Source organism: Monodelphis domestica, chromosome 7 (assembly GCF_027887165.1).
Source record: "Monodelphis domestica isolate mMonDom1 chromosome 7, mMonDom1.pri, whole genome shotgun sequence".
In the NCBI taxonomy this organism is placed as follows: domain Eukaryota; kingdom Metazoa; phylum Chordata; class Mammalia; order Didelphimorphia; family Didelphidae; genus Monodelphis; species Monodelphis domestica.
The window spans coordinates 289,596,316-289,609,165 of NC_077233.1; the positions used below are offsets into that span (position 1 = coordinate 289,596,316).

Consider the following 12,850-nt stretch of genomic DNA (forward strand, 5'->3'; position numbering starts at 1 on the left):
CTGGCAAGTCATTGACTCACCCTGTATGAGTCTTGATCTCATTTTAAAATTAAGTGGTTCAATTACGGGATCTCTGATATGATGAGCTAGAGGAATAATGTTTTCTAAATATCCATAAAATACATTTCAATGTCCCCCTTCTTGGCAAACTCCTCAAGTTTTCAAAACTTCCAAGCAACTCAATGATGCCAAAGATCCCACCCAGGTTTTAAGCAACGTGATCATGATGACCTTCTTACGCCTTACTAGTGCCTGCGGTACATGTGGCAGGAGAAGGAAACGGGCAGATGGCCATTCTGGGCACGTTCTTCAGTTTCTGCTGACGATGATTGGGTGGCTGCGGAATGGAATGGGGAATGGGGAACAAGGGGGAAGTTGGTCCCTTGCACTTGTTTAGCACCTACCATGAATAGAATGTTGTGCTAGGGGTCAGGTGGGACAAATAAAGATTATGTTTGGGGAAGTGGCAAATAGATAGTTTAGCTGGGACAGAGTCCAGTGTAATTCATTCTATCTACCAAAAGGAATAGAAATATGGCCCTCCTGCCTAGAAACTTTCCACCATCCTCCTGAGCATCCAGTCATCCTGAACTCTTCCCTCTTCCTCTCCCCATCTCCCCACCAAAAACCAGCTGTCAAAGCTGCCACAGTAGTCATCTAATTCAGACCCTCATCTCTTCTTGCCTTCAGTACTAAAATAATGTCCCAATTGGTCTCCCTTGTTAGCTTTCTCAGAATTTAAAAAATAATTTAAAAAGGAAGCTCCCTGAGGGCGAAAGTCATTGTTTTGTCTCTGAATTTTCCTAACACCGAACTCACTATCTTGCTTGGAGTCATACTTAATAAATGTTTGTTTAAGAGGCAGCTGGGTGGCTCGGTGGATTGAGAGCCAGGCCCAGAGATGGAAGGTCCTGCGTTCAGATCTGACCTTAGACACTTCCTAGCCTTGTGATCCTGGGCAGTCACTTAACCCCCATTGTCTTCTACCTTAGAGCCAGTATGCATGGGTTCTAAGGTGGAAGGTAAGGGTTTAAAAAAATACTTGTTTGTTTGAATAAAAATCTAGGAATAAGATTGGTGAAGTGAGGCTAAAAGCTGTGGGCAGGACTTTCCTTCACTATTCAATGCCGTGAGCATGTATTTGGCATCTACATGTAGAGAACACTGGACTGAATTCTGGGAGAGAGGCACATGCCTGCACCAAATTGCCTCTGCCTTTGTGGAATTGGCAAGCCCATTTAGCGATGGGATTTTTTTCCTCTCCAAGTAGGGGACCCTTTGAAATCGACGGAGGCTGTGGACCCACTCACTGTTTTCTGCAGCTCAGAGAGGCCAAGTGGCTTGAATCATGGCCACCTAGTAAATGTCAGAGGTGACACATGGACCTGGATCTTTCTGAAACTGAGGCTAGACCTCTGTCAGCTAACTGTAGACAATTCCTCCTGAAAAGAGAAAACACCAGATGCCTAAACGTGGAATCCGAAAAGGAAAGGGAATTTGTTTTTCTGACCGAGGTAGAAGAAGGATCAGGGAATAGTGTTTCTTTTCTTCTTTTTGAACCCTTGCTCTCTGTCCTAATAACAACTCTAAGACAGAAGGGCAAGGCCTGGGCCAACAGGGTTAGGGGACTTGCCCAGGGTCACACAGCTAGGAACTGCCTGAGGCCAGTTTTGAGCCCAAGTCTTCTGAACTCTAGTTCTGGCCCCTTCTGCATTGTGCTTCACTAGTGTTTCAACTCAATTCAATCAACAGTAAGTCTCTTATTATGTGCAAGTCCTTCTTATAGACGTTTGAGATATGAAGACAACGAAGAGAGTTCCTGCTCCGAAGAGCTTCTTTCCTACTCAGGGGATAAAACACGTTTGTAGATAACAAATCAGGGCAAGTAGGTTTGGGGGAAAAGAGGACATACCGATAAGTGGGCCATTAAAGGAAGGAGGAATATTGACCAGCTGAGGGAATTCCAGGCGTGATGAATGGTGTAAGCAAAGGCATGGCACTGAGCAAATGGAGGGCGTGCGCCGAGGCGCAGCACCGCCGTACAGACGCTCCACAGTTGGAGGGTTTGGGCTTGACGTGTGAAGTTTGCTGAACGCAACAAGTGCAGGTCGGTAGAACGTGGCCAGGGCGGGTGAGGGAGGGAGTGAAAATGGAATCTGGGAGGGGAGGGGAGGGCGTGGAGAAAGAACACCAAGCTTTAAAAGATGAGCGAGCCCAGGGAGGCACAGAAAGGGCCAACGCGGGCGGCTGGAGTGGAAGGCTGTACCCCACAGCTGTAGTTGCCACCCCTTACTGTCTATAATGTCTACTGCTAATCTGAGGAACTAATTCTCCTGAGCTGGAAATGGCACGTGTTTGAGCTGCGATCTAAACCAAAGGCAGAGCAGAGACGGGATCTGGCCAAGTTGTGTGGATCATCTACAGATTCATGTGGCAATTATTCCCTTCAGGAAAGACCACGACCAGGAAAATTCATCTACAAGGGAGGCCTTTTCCTTTGTAAAACCATTGGCAAGAATGGCTAAAAACGCCCAATGAAGGAGATTTACAGAAGGCGTAGGGGAGTAAGGATGTCGTAGGGGAGAAAAAAGGAGTAATGGTTAAAGATGGAACCTGGAATTAGGAAATGGGCGACAGAAGTGAGAGATGAAGAGGAAAAAGGAGAGAAAACAACAACAACAAAAGGAAAGGAGTGGAAAGAGCAAAAAGGGTCTATTGGTCTGTTTTGCCAAATCACCAGGGAATACATGCATCACCACCGCCAAAGGGGCACCTTGCATTTTTCAAAGGTTTAAATTTGATAGTGCCTTCTGGATCAACCAGGCTTTTGGAAAGACCCCCCTATTTTCTTCTGAAGTCCGAAACCTTGTTCTTGTCCTGAAATCGCCCTCCTTTCTTACCCTCCACCCCCTCCCCTGTTCTGGAATGACAGGAATGTACTTGTTTGTGGACTGGAGATTAGAACTGAGAAAGAAAACTGTCTTTGGGGGGACCTTAGAAAATATGCTTTGGAGTCAATTGACACTCCTGAACTTCCTTTTCAATGAGCTTGTTAGACTGTCACAGTCACCAAAGAATCTGTACAGATGACCGATTCATTAAAAATATCTCCTTTATAAATTGTAAAAAACTTAACCTTTTGGGTGACACATTTAAAATGAAAATATATTTGAAATAATTAATTATCCATTCTTATGCCAGTCTTAGGGTAAGTCACTTTGATTCGAATACTTTAAAAACATAAAAGGTTTATGTTTTAGTTTGAGGTTACAAATTTCATTTTGGACTTTTAATCATGGGCAGTTTTCTTAAGCCACCCTTTGTGCATAGCAGACATTCGATACATATTTCCTGATTTATTTAGAATATTTTTCATTTTTTTAAGTGTAAGTTAATTCTGGCCATACATTCTGGAAGGATGAAAATAGCAAGTTTGCAATGTTGGAAATGTGACATACAGGACTGAGTGAATGTCGAGAATTTAATAGTCTTGACTCTATTTAAACACAATTATCACAAGCAGGTTACCTGAGATGCTTTTCTTTCAGGATTATCATATGCAGAATGGAAATAGTCATAGTTTTTAGAGTAGTTTGCTAATACTGGTCCTGCTATTTTGCTGCCTGAATAATATCACCACTTTCCCTTTTTGGGTCTCAGGGCTTTCCTTTGTAAAATAGGGAAGTTGGATTTTGGGGTTTCTTTCAGGTATAATGATTCCATGGCTTCTATGTATATTAATTTTTACTTTTATAGAAATGATTATTTCCATAATTATTTCTTTTCCTTATAATATTTTTGTGTGTGTGTATGCTCAAACCTTTCCTCATCCCTTTCAATCTCCTTTCTGGCAACTATTTTGTATTCCATCTTTATTTGACTTCTATTCCACTTTCCATTTTATCTGTTGTCCTTTCTCTTTTACCTTTTTTTTTTTTTACAAAATTTAGAATATTTTCTCATGTTTTCATGATTCATGGCCTCCCTTCCCCCCTGTTCTTTCTCCCTCCCTTGAAGCCAACAAGCACTTCCACTGGGTTATACATTTATCATTGTTCAAAATCTTTCCCCATGTTATTCATGTTTGCAGTAGAGTGATCCTTTAATATTAGAACCCTAATCATATTCATCTCAAACTACATGATCAATCATATGCTTTTCTTCTGCATTTCTGCTCCCACAGTTCTTTATCTGAATGTGGAGAGCTTCTTTCTCATACGTTCCTCAGGATTGTCCTGGATCATTGCATTGCTGTTAGTAGAAAAGTCAGTTACATTCAATTGTACCACAATGTATCCGTCTCTGTGTACAATGTTCTCCCGGTTCTGCTCCTTTCACTCTGCATCAGTTCCTGGAGGTCGTTCCAGTTCACATGGAATCCCTCCAGTTCATCATTCCTTTGAGTACAATAGTATTCCATCACCACCAGATACCACAATGTGTTCAACTATTCTTTCCAATTTTTGCTACTACAAAGAGCGTAGCTATGAATATTTTTGTACAAGTCTTTTTCCTTATAATCTCTTTGGGGTACAAACCCAGCAGTGGTATGGCTGGATCAAAGGGCAGATGGTCTTTTAGTGCCCTTTGGGCATAGTTCCAAATTGCCCTCCAGAATGACTGGACCAATTCACAACTCCACCAGCAATGCATTAGTGCCCCAATTTTGCCACATCCCCTCCAATATTTATCACTTTGTTACTATATTGGTCAGTCTGCTAGGTGTAAGGTGATATTTCAGAGTTGTTTTAATTTGTATTTCTCTAATCAAGAGGGATTTATAACACTTTTTCATGTATTGATAATTTTGATTTCATTATGTGAAAACTACCTATTCATGTCTCTTGACCATTTGTCAATTGGGGAATGATTTCATTTCTTTTTTTTTTGTAAATTTGACTTAGTTCCTTATATATTTGAGAAAGTAAACCTTTGTCAAAGAGTTTTGTTATAAAAATGTTCTCCCAGTTTATTGCTTTCCTTTTAATTTTGGTTGCATTGGTTTTATATGTACAAACCCTTTTTAATTTAATATAATCAAAGCCATTCATTTTACATTTTGCAATATTCTCTATCTCTTGCTTGGTCTTAAATTCCTTACTTTCCCACAGATCTGACAGGTATCCAGGTATATTCTATGTTCACCTAATTTATTTATGATTTCACTCTTTATACATAAGTCATTTCCTCTTTTTGAATTTATCTTGGTATAGGGTATAAGATGTTGATGTAAACCTAATTTTTCCCATACTGTTTCACAATTTTCCCAGCAGTTTTTGTCAAATAGTGTATTCTTGTCTTTGGGTTTATTGATCACTAGTTCACTGAGGTCATTTACCCCTAGTGTATTCCACTGATATACCCTTCTGTCTCTTAGCCAATACCATGTTGTTTTGATGTCCACTGCTTTATGGTACAGTTTAAGATCTGGTACTGCTAGGCCCCCATCCTTCACATTTTTAAAATTATTTTTCTTGATATTCTTGATCTTTTGTTCTTCCAGATGAATGTTGTTATAATTTTTTCTAATCCCATTAACAATTTCATAGGCATGGCCCTGAATAAGTAGATTAATTTGGGTAGGATTGTCATTTTTATTATATTAGCTCATCCTTACTCCTGTGTTTGTCATGGCAGATATATTCCTTAATATTTTATATTGTCTAGAGTGATTTTAAATGGAGTTTCTCTTTCTAACTCTGGCTGCTGAATTTTGTTGAAAATATATAGAAATGCTGATGATTTGTGTGGGTTTATCTTGTACCCTGCAACTTCGCTAAAGTTGTTAATTATTTGCACTAGTATTTTAGTTGTTTTTCTGGGTTTCTTTAAGTAGACCATTATATCCTCTGCAAAGAATGAAAGTTAAGTTTCGTGGTTGCCTACTTGAATCCTTTCAATTTATTTTTCTTCTCTAATTGCTATTGCTAGCATTTCTAGAACAATAATAAATAATAGAGGTGATAATGGGCATCCTTGCTTCACTCCTGATCTTATTGGGAAGTCTTCTAACTTGTCCTTATTGCAGATGATACTTGCAGATGGTTTTAAATATATACTGTTTGTCATTTTGAGGAATGGCCTTTTTATTCCTATACTTTCGAGTGTTTTCAAAAGGAATGGGCATTTGGTTTTGTCAAGGGCTTTTTCTGCATCTACTGAGATAGCCATGTGGTTTCTGTTGGTTTGATTATTGATATGGTCAATTATGTGGATGGTTTTCCCAATGTCAAACCATCCTTGTATTCCTGGTATAACTCCCACCTGATCATAGTGAATAATCCTTGTGATAACTTGCTGGAGTCTTTTTGCTAGTATTCCATTTAAGACTTTTGCATCTATATTCATTATGGAGATTGGTCTGCCGTTTTTCTTCTCTGTTTTTGGTCTGCCAGGCTTTGGAATCAGTACCATATTTGTGTCATAAAAGGAATTTGGTAAAATTCCTTTGCTTATTTTGTCAAATAATTTGTATACTATTGGGATTAGTTGTTTTTTGAATGTTTGATAGAATTCACTTGTGATTCTATCTGGCACTGGGGATTTTTTCTTAGGAAGTTCCTTGATGGCTCATTCAATTTTCTGAGATGGGATTATTTAAGTATTCAATTTATTCTTTTGTTAATCTAGGCAATTTATATTTTTGCAAATATTCACCCATTTCACCTAGACTGTCATATTTATTGGCATATAATTAAGCAAAGTAGTTCTTAATAATTACCTTAATTTTCTCTTTATTAGAGATGAGAACAACCTTTTCATCTTTGATACTGTTAATTTGATTCCCTTCTTTCTTTTTTTCATTGGATTACCTAGTAATTTATCTATTTTATTTGTTTTTTTAAGTACCAGCTCCTAGTCTTTGGTTCAATAGTTCTTTTACTTTCCGTTTGATTAATTTCTCCTTTAATTAGGAGTTCCAATTTAGACTTTATCTGGGGATTTTTAATTTGTTCTTTTTCTAATTTTTTAAGTTGCAAGCTCAATTCATTGATCTCCTCCCTCTTGATTTTCTTTTTATAGGCACTCAGTGATATAAATTTTCCCCTGAGTACTCCTTTGGCTGTATCCCATAGGTTTGATATGATGTCTCATCATTGTCATTCTCTTTAATGAAGTCTGTAATTGTTTCTATGATTTCTTCTTTGACCCACCAATTTTTAGTTTCTAATTACTTTTAAATGTGCTTTTCCATGGACCTTTGTTAATTATATAGTTTTACTGCATTATGATCTGAAAAAGTGGCAGTTATTATTTCTGTTTTTCTCCATTTGTTTGCAATATTTCTATGCTCTAGTACATGGTCAATCTTTGTATATGTATCAAGTACTGCTGAGAAGAAGGTATATTCCCTTTTAATCCTGTTCAGTTTTCTCCAGGTATCTATTAATTCTAATTTTTCTTGCATTTTATTTACTTCCCTTACTTCTTTCTTATTTTTTTTTGGTTCACTTTATCTAGTTTTGAAAGGAGAAGGTTAAGATCCTCCACTAGTATAGTCTTACTATCTGTTTCCTCCTTGAACTGCTTTAATTTTTCCTTTAGAAATCTAGATGACATACCATTTGGTGCATAAATGTTTAGTAATGAAATTACTTCATTGTTTATAGTACCTTTTTAGCAAAATGTAATTTCCTTCTTTATTTCTTTTAATCAGATCTGGTATCATGATTGCTACTCCTGCTTTTTATACTTTAGATGATGCATAATGAATTCTGCTCCAGCCTTTTACCTTGAATCTGTGTGTGGCACCCTACCTCAAATGTGTTTCTTGTAAACAACATATAGTAGTATTCTGGTTTTTAATCCACTTTGCTATCTGCTTCTATTTAATTGGTGCATTAATCCCATTCACATAAAGTGTTATGATTACTAACTTTGTATTGCCCTCCATAGCGTTATTCCCTTTAGAACCTGGTCTATTCCCTTTCATTCTGTTCCTACTCACCAGTATTTTGCTCTTTGTCACCTTCCCCAGTTCCCTCTCCCATCATTTACCACCCCCCTTCCCTTGTCTTGTTCCCCTTCTACTTCTCTGTAAGGCAAGATAGAATTCTATGCCTCACTGAGTATACTAATTTTTCCCCTCTCTCAGCCCATTACAATGAGAGTAAAGTTTAAGCATTGCCTGTCACCAACCCTATCCTCCCCTCTCCATATTGATTTTTCTCTCCTCTTTATGTTATATAATTTACCCCATTCTATCCCTCCCTTCCCTTTTCTCTCAGTGCATCCATCTCTTTCAACCTTTGATTGATTTTTTACATGTCATTCATTTGCTTACACATCATATTATACATACATATCATTCCATATCATCACATTTACATATACATCATATAATATATCATCATATACATATTATCATAATCAGCTTGGTTTTCCATCCTCTTTCTGAGTAAATTCCTTCTATCTTCTCTACTACTGAGAGTTCCTTTTTGAGAATTACAGAAATCCTCTTTCTATGTAGACATATAAACATTTTTACCTTAATGAGTCCCTTAAATTTTCTCTTCCTTATTTACCTTTCTGGGCCTCTCTTATGTCTCATATATGATCTTCAAATTTTTTATTTAGGTCTGGCTATTCCTCAGGTATTCTTGGAAATCTTCTATATTATTGAATTACCATTTTTCCCCTGAAAGAGTATACTCAGTTTTGCTGGATAGGTGACTCTGGGTTGTGAACCCAAATCCTTTGCCTTCATGAATATCATATTCCATGCCTTATTATCCTTTAATGTAGAAGCTGATAGGTCCTGAGTGATCCTGATTGTAGCTCCATGGTATTTGAATGATTTCTTTCTGGCTATTTGAAGTATTTTTTCCTTGGCTTAGTGGCTACTGAATTTAGGTATTACATTCCTGAAATTTGTCAATTGAGGATTTCCTTCTGGAGGCAATCTGTGGATTCTTTCAATTTCAATTTTATCTTCTTGTTCAGAGCTCTCTGGACAGTTATCTTTGATAATTTCTTATAATATGATAACCAAGTTTTTTTTTTGTTTGTTTGTTTTTGTTTTTTGTCATCATGGCTTTCAGGTAGTCTAATAATTCTCAGATTGTCTCTCCTAAATCTATTTTCAAGGTCAGTTGTTTTGTTCATTAAGATATTTCATGGTTTCCTCTTTTTTTTCATTCCTTTGATTCTGATTTATTCTTTCTTGATTTCTTATGAAAGCATTAATTTCTAGATGGCCAATTCTGATTTTTAAGTCCTGGTTTTCCTCTTTCAAGTTTTTGGTTCTCTTCTTTCAATTGGCCCATTTCTTTTTGTATCACTTTTATTTCTTCTTGCATTACTTTCCTTTTTTCTTGCAGCACTTTCATTTCTCTTTTCCACTTTTCCTCTACCTCTAATTGGCTTTTGGAGTCTTTTTTTCAGTTCTTCCAGACTCTGTGTCCAATCCATATTTTTCTTTTGAACCTTGCATGCATTTCAGTTGCTTTTGCTTCCCCTTTCTGTCTCCTTTCTCTTTGTCTCTATAACAATTCTTTAGAGTTAGGTGCTTTTTTGTTTTTTTTTCTCATTTTTTCCTATCTGATTATAGATAGGCTCTGTTTTCTGGGATGTTGGGGTACCCTCTTAAATGTTAGTCCTTCCTTGATGCTATTTTCAGCTTATTTTCTGGGTTGTTACTAGTTTACCAGATGGTCTGAGGGCTGAGAGCTCTTAGAGTCCCCTTCCAGTGCTGATTCAATTGACCCTTGAGATGCTGGTAGCTTAATGACTTTCTAGCCTTGGGGGTAAGCTTTTGGTCTTAGTCTGAACTTGATCAGATTAGGGGCTGATCAGATTCTAGCTCCATGCTAAGGTGTTCTTGACTCAATCAGGCATACCCTTGATTACCCTGTCCTGGAGCTTCACCATTAGTTTTGGACAAAAAGATCTAGGCTCCCCCCCCTGAACTGTATCCTAAACCCAAACCATGGATTATGTGCTTTCTGGGCCCACTTGGATTGGCCCCCTTAAGCCTAGACTTCTCCACAGGTTTGAAATTTCAAGGGTTATGAGTTGGCTTGGACAACTACTTGCCCTGGCAGGATCTCAGGGTCTGACTAGCTTGGACTTGAGTTTGGAACCTGTGAGAACTAATGTGGGGTGGGGGTGAGATGAGGGGGTGCTGTGGTTTGCTTTTGGCTTGCTCTTCACTCACTGCTATGCCTCCTGCTAGTTTTGCTCTCCTCCCACTTCATTTCCCCAGATGGTCTCTGCTTACCCTTTGGGATTTCCATTTTTTTGAAGGTTGTTTCCCTCTATCTCCTTGTTGATTCTTTCACTCCTGTATTCATTTTGTGGCGATGTTTTACTCTTGTTCAGAGAGGATTTTCGTGGTGAAACAGAGCTGTTGTCCTAGATAGTCCTCAATCTTGGCTCCACCCTCAGAAGTGTCTTTTGTCTTTTTAAAAAAAGTTTGAATCTGTTATTTCATCATTTTGAGGAATTCCATTGTAACCAGGAACTACTCTGTAACTTTGAATTAGAAAGTTGTTTGGGAGCATTTTAAGAGTCACATATGTGTCAGGGGCTGGACTTTAATCCAAATCTTCCGGACTCTAAGGTCAACATTCTATGATTTTGTCATGCTTCCTGTCCTGTCTTTATTCTTCTGTTTTTCATTTCACTAGTTTTTAGTATGGCGTCTCAGTGAAAGAAATCACATCTAAAGTGGATGCTGATAATCCCTGATTTGGCTTGTGAATGAAGCTTCCCTGTGCGTCATGAGTCAATCAGTGCCTCAGTTAATGGGACTATGAAGTAAATCAGTTATTTCAGGGTCCATGGAATTTATTTAATGCAGAATTAAGTGATGTATGATAAAAGAGCATTTCATTCTGTCTAATTTTGTCCTGTACTTTCAGTTTCTTCTGCCTTTTTCACTGTCTGGCTTTTGTGTCCTGCATCATCACACAGCTACTGAATATCCTAATTCTGGAGGAAGCCACATTTTTGTGCTAGATAAAGTGATTCCAATATAAATAAATGTTGTAAAATATCTCTCGGATCCTTGGGACTCAGTGTACTGAATAAATATATTACAGCATGCTATATTATTTTCATTCATGTTGTCTTCCTTCTTCTTCCCATATTACTTCCAGTAATGTCACTCCACAGCAGATATTCTTGCCTAACATCTAGTGGATACAATTATCCTGGCAGAAGAAATGAAAGCTTTTCTGGGTATGTCTGGAATGCAAAGGTTTTCAGTTAGAAAATGGCTGATAAAAGAGAAAGGCTACTTTTGCAGGTAATGCATTTGTGGGAGTTCACTCACTGTGTATGAGGTGAGAGGGTACAGAGAAAAACTTTGAAGCCTTAAAATATTGTCAAAATCTATGATTTGAAAGTAAAAGGTGGTAATCATAATCCCTGCGAAAAGGTCTTGCAAAAGATGAATGAGCAAAGTCAAAGGGGAAGAAGTGAGGATTGCTTCAGCACACCATACAAAACCAGCAGTCACTTAATCCCGTTGGCCTCAGTTTCCTTATCTGTAAAATGAGAGAAGAAAATGGCAAACCACTTCAGTACTTTTGCCAAGAAAACTCCAAATGGGGTCACAAAGAGTCAGGCACGACTGAACAACAGTTATGTGACAGTCACTATATTTGTAGCATTTTTATGGAGCTGACAACTCTCAAGGGTTCAGTTACCTCTATAGGTGACACTCACATCTCTATATCCAGCCCTTGTCTGCTTCATCAGTTTCCTAGTGGACGTTTCCCATAGGATATCCTATAGATATTTTCAGCACAACATGAACGAAACAGAAGTTAGTAGCTTTCTTCCCCAAACCTGTACTTTCCCGACTCCTCTGTTTCAGAGGTGCCACAATTTCCCAACCTCTTAGTTCAAAGTTATCCTTAGCCTTTGTCCCTCAGTCCCCTATATCCAGTCACTTACCGAGTCTTATTGACTCGACATCCACAATAGCCCTTGTATCTCGCCACTCACCCAGCCACCTCCCTGGTCCAAGCCCTTAGCGAATTTTTCTTAGGCGATTGCAATGGTCTCCTAAGAGGTCTCTTAAAGACGCTCTCTTTGATAATTTATCCCAAAGAGATGGTTCTGATGATATTTTCCTCCTGCTTTATTGGATCTGCCTCGCATTTCAAGACTTTCACTGTCTGGTTCTATTATATCTTAGTAAGCTTATTAAAGGTGACTTCCGTTCACATACTCCACGTCCAACCCAACACGCCTACTTGCTTCTTTTATTAGCCCGGCATTTCCCGTTTTAGGTCTGGTCTTCTGCAGTATCTAATTCGGAGGACCCACTGTGACTCTGGGCACCCAAACTGCCTTGAGAGTGGACTAAAGATTAAGGATTAAGACTGGTTGACCCAGGATGGAAACAGATACATTTGACAGCACTTTATCTTGATCATTTATGATGAAGACTAGCAAAGTCTAAAGAACCAGATAACTGCCATTTGTTTGCTTATAAATATAATCTACTTTACTCCAAAGATTGACTTAGGGGAGCCTGAACACACATTGTCATCAACTTTTGCAGTTTCTTTTATCACACACAAAAATAAAAGATGCTTTGAGTTTTTGTCTTTTTAAAAAAAACATAGCCATAAAATTTCACCCAGTTCTGTGTTCATAGAGAGATTCCTTCTCCTCCCCCCTCTAGCACGCACACAAACACACACACACACACACACACACACACACACACACACACACACACACACACAGTCACTCTCTCAAATTTTTGTACTCAAAGGATTTTGGTGGCAAGCATTTAGAGGGGAAAAAATTGCTTTGAGAAAGTTTTCCTCAGACGATGGATGAAAGCAAGTTGTAAATTGTTTGTACCTATAATTACATTTTTCTGCTCACCTTC

The 12,850-nt window shown here is 38.3% G+C and overlaps 1 protein-coding gene across 2 annotated transcripts in view; it reads left to right on the plus strand.

The window, feature by feature from the left end:
• Window positions 1-12,850, plus strand: part of PRDM6 (PR/SET domain 6) — a 147,325-nt gene that overhangs the window by 34,306 nt on the left and 100,169 nt on the right. The window lies entirely within an intron of this gene.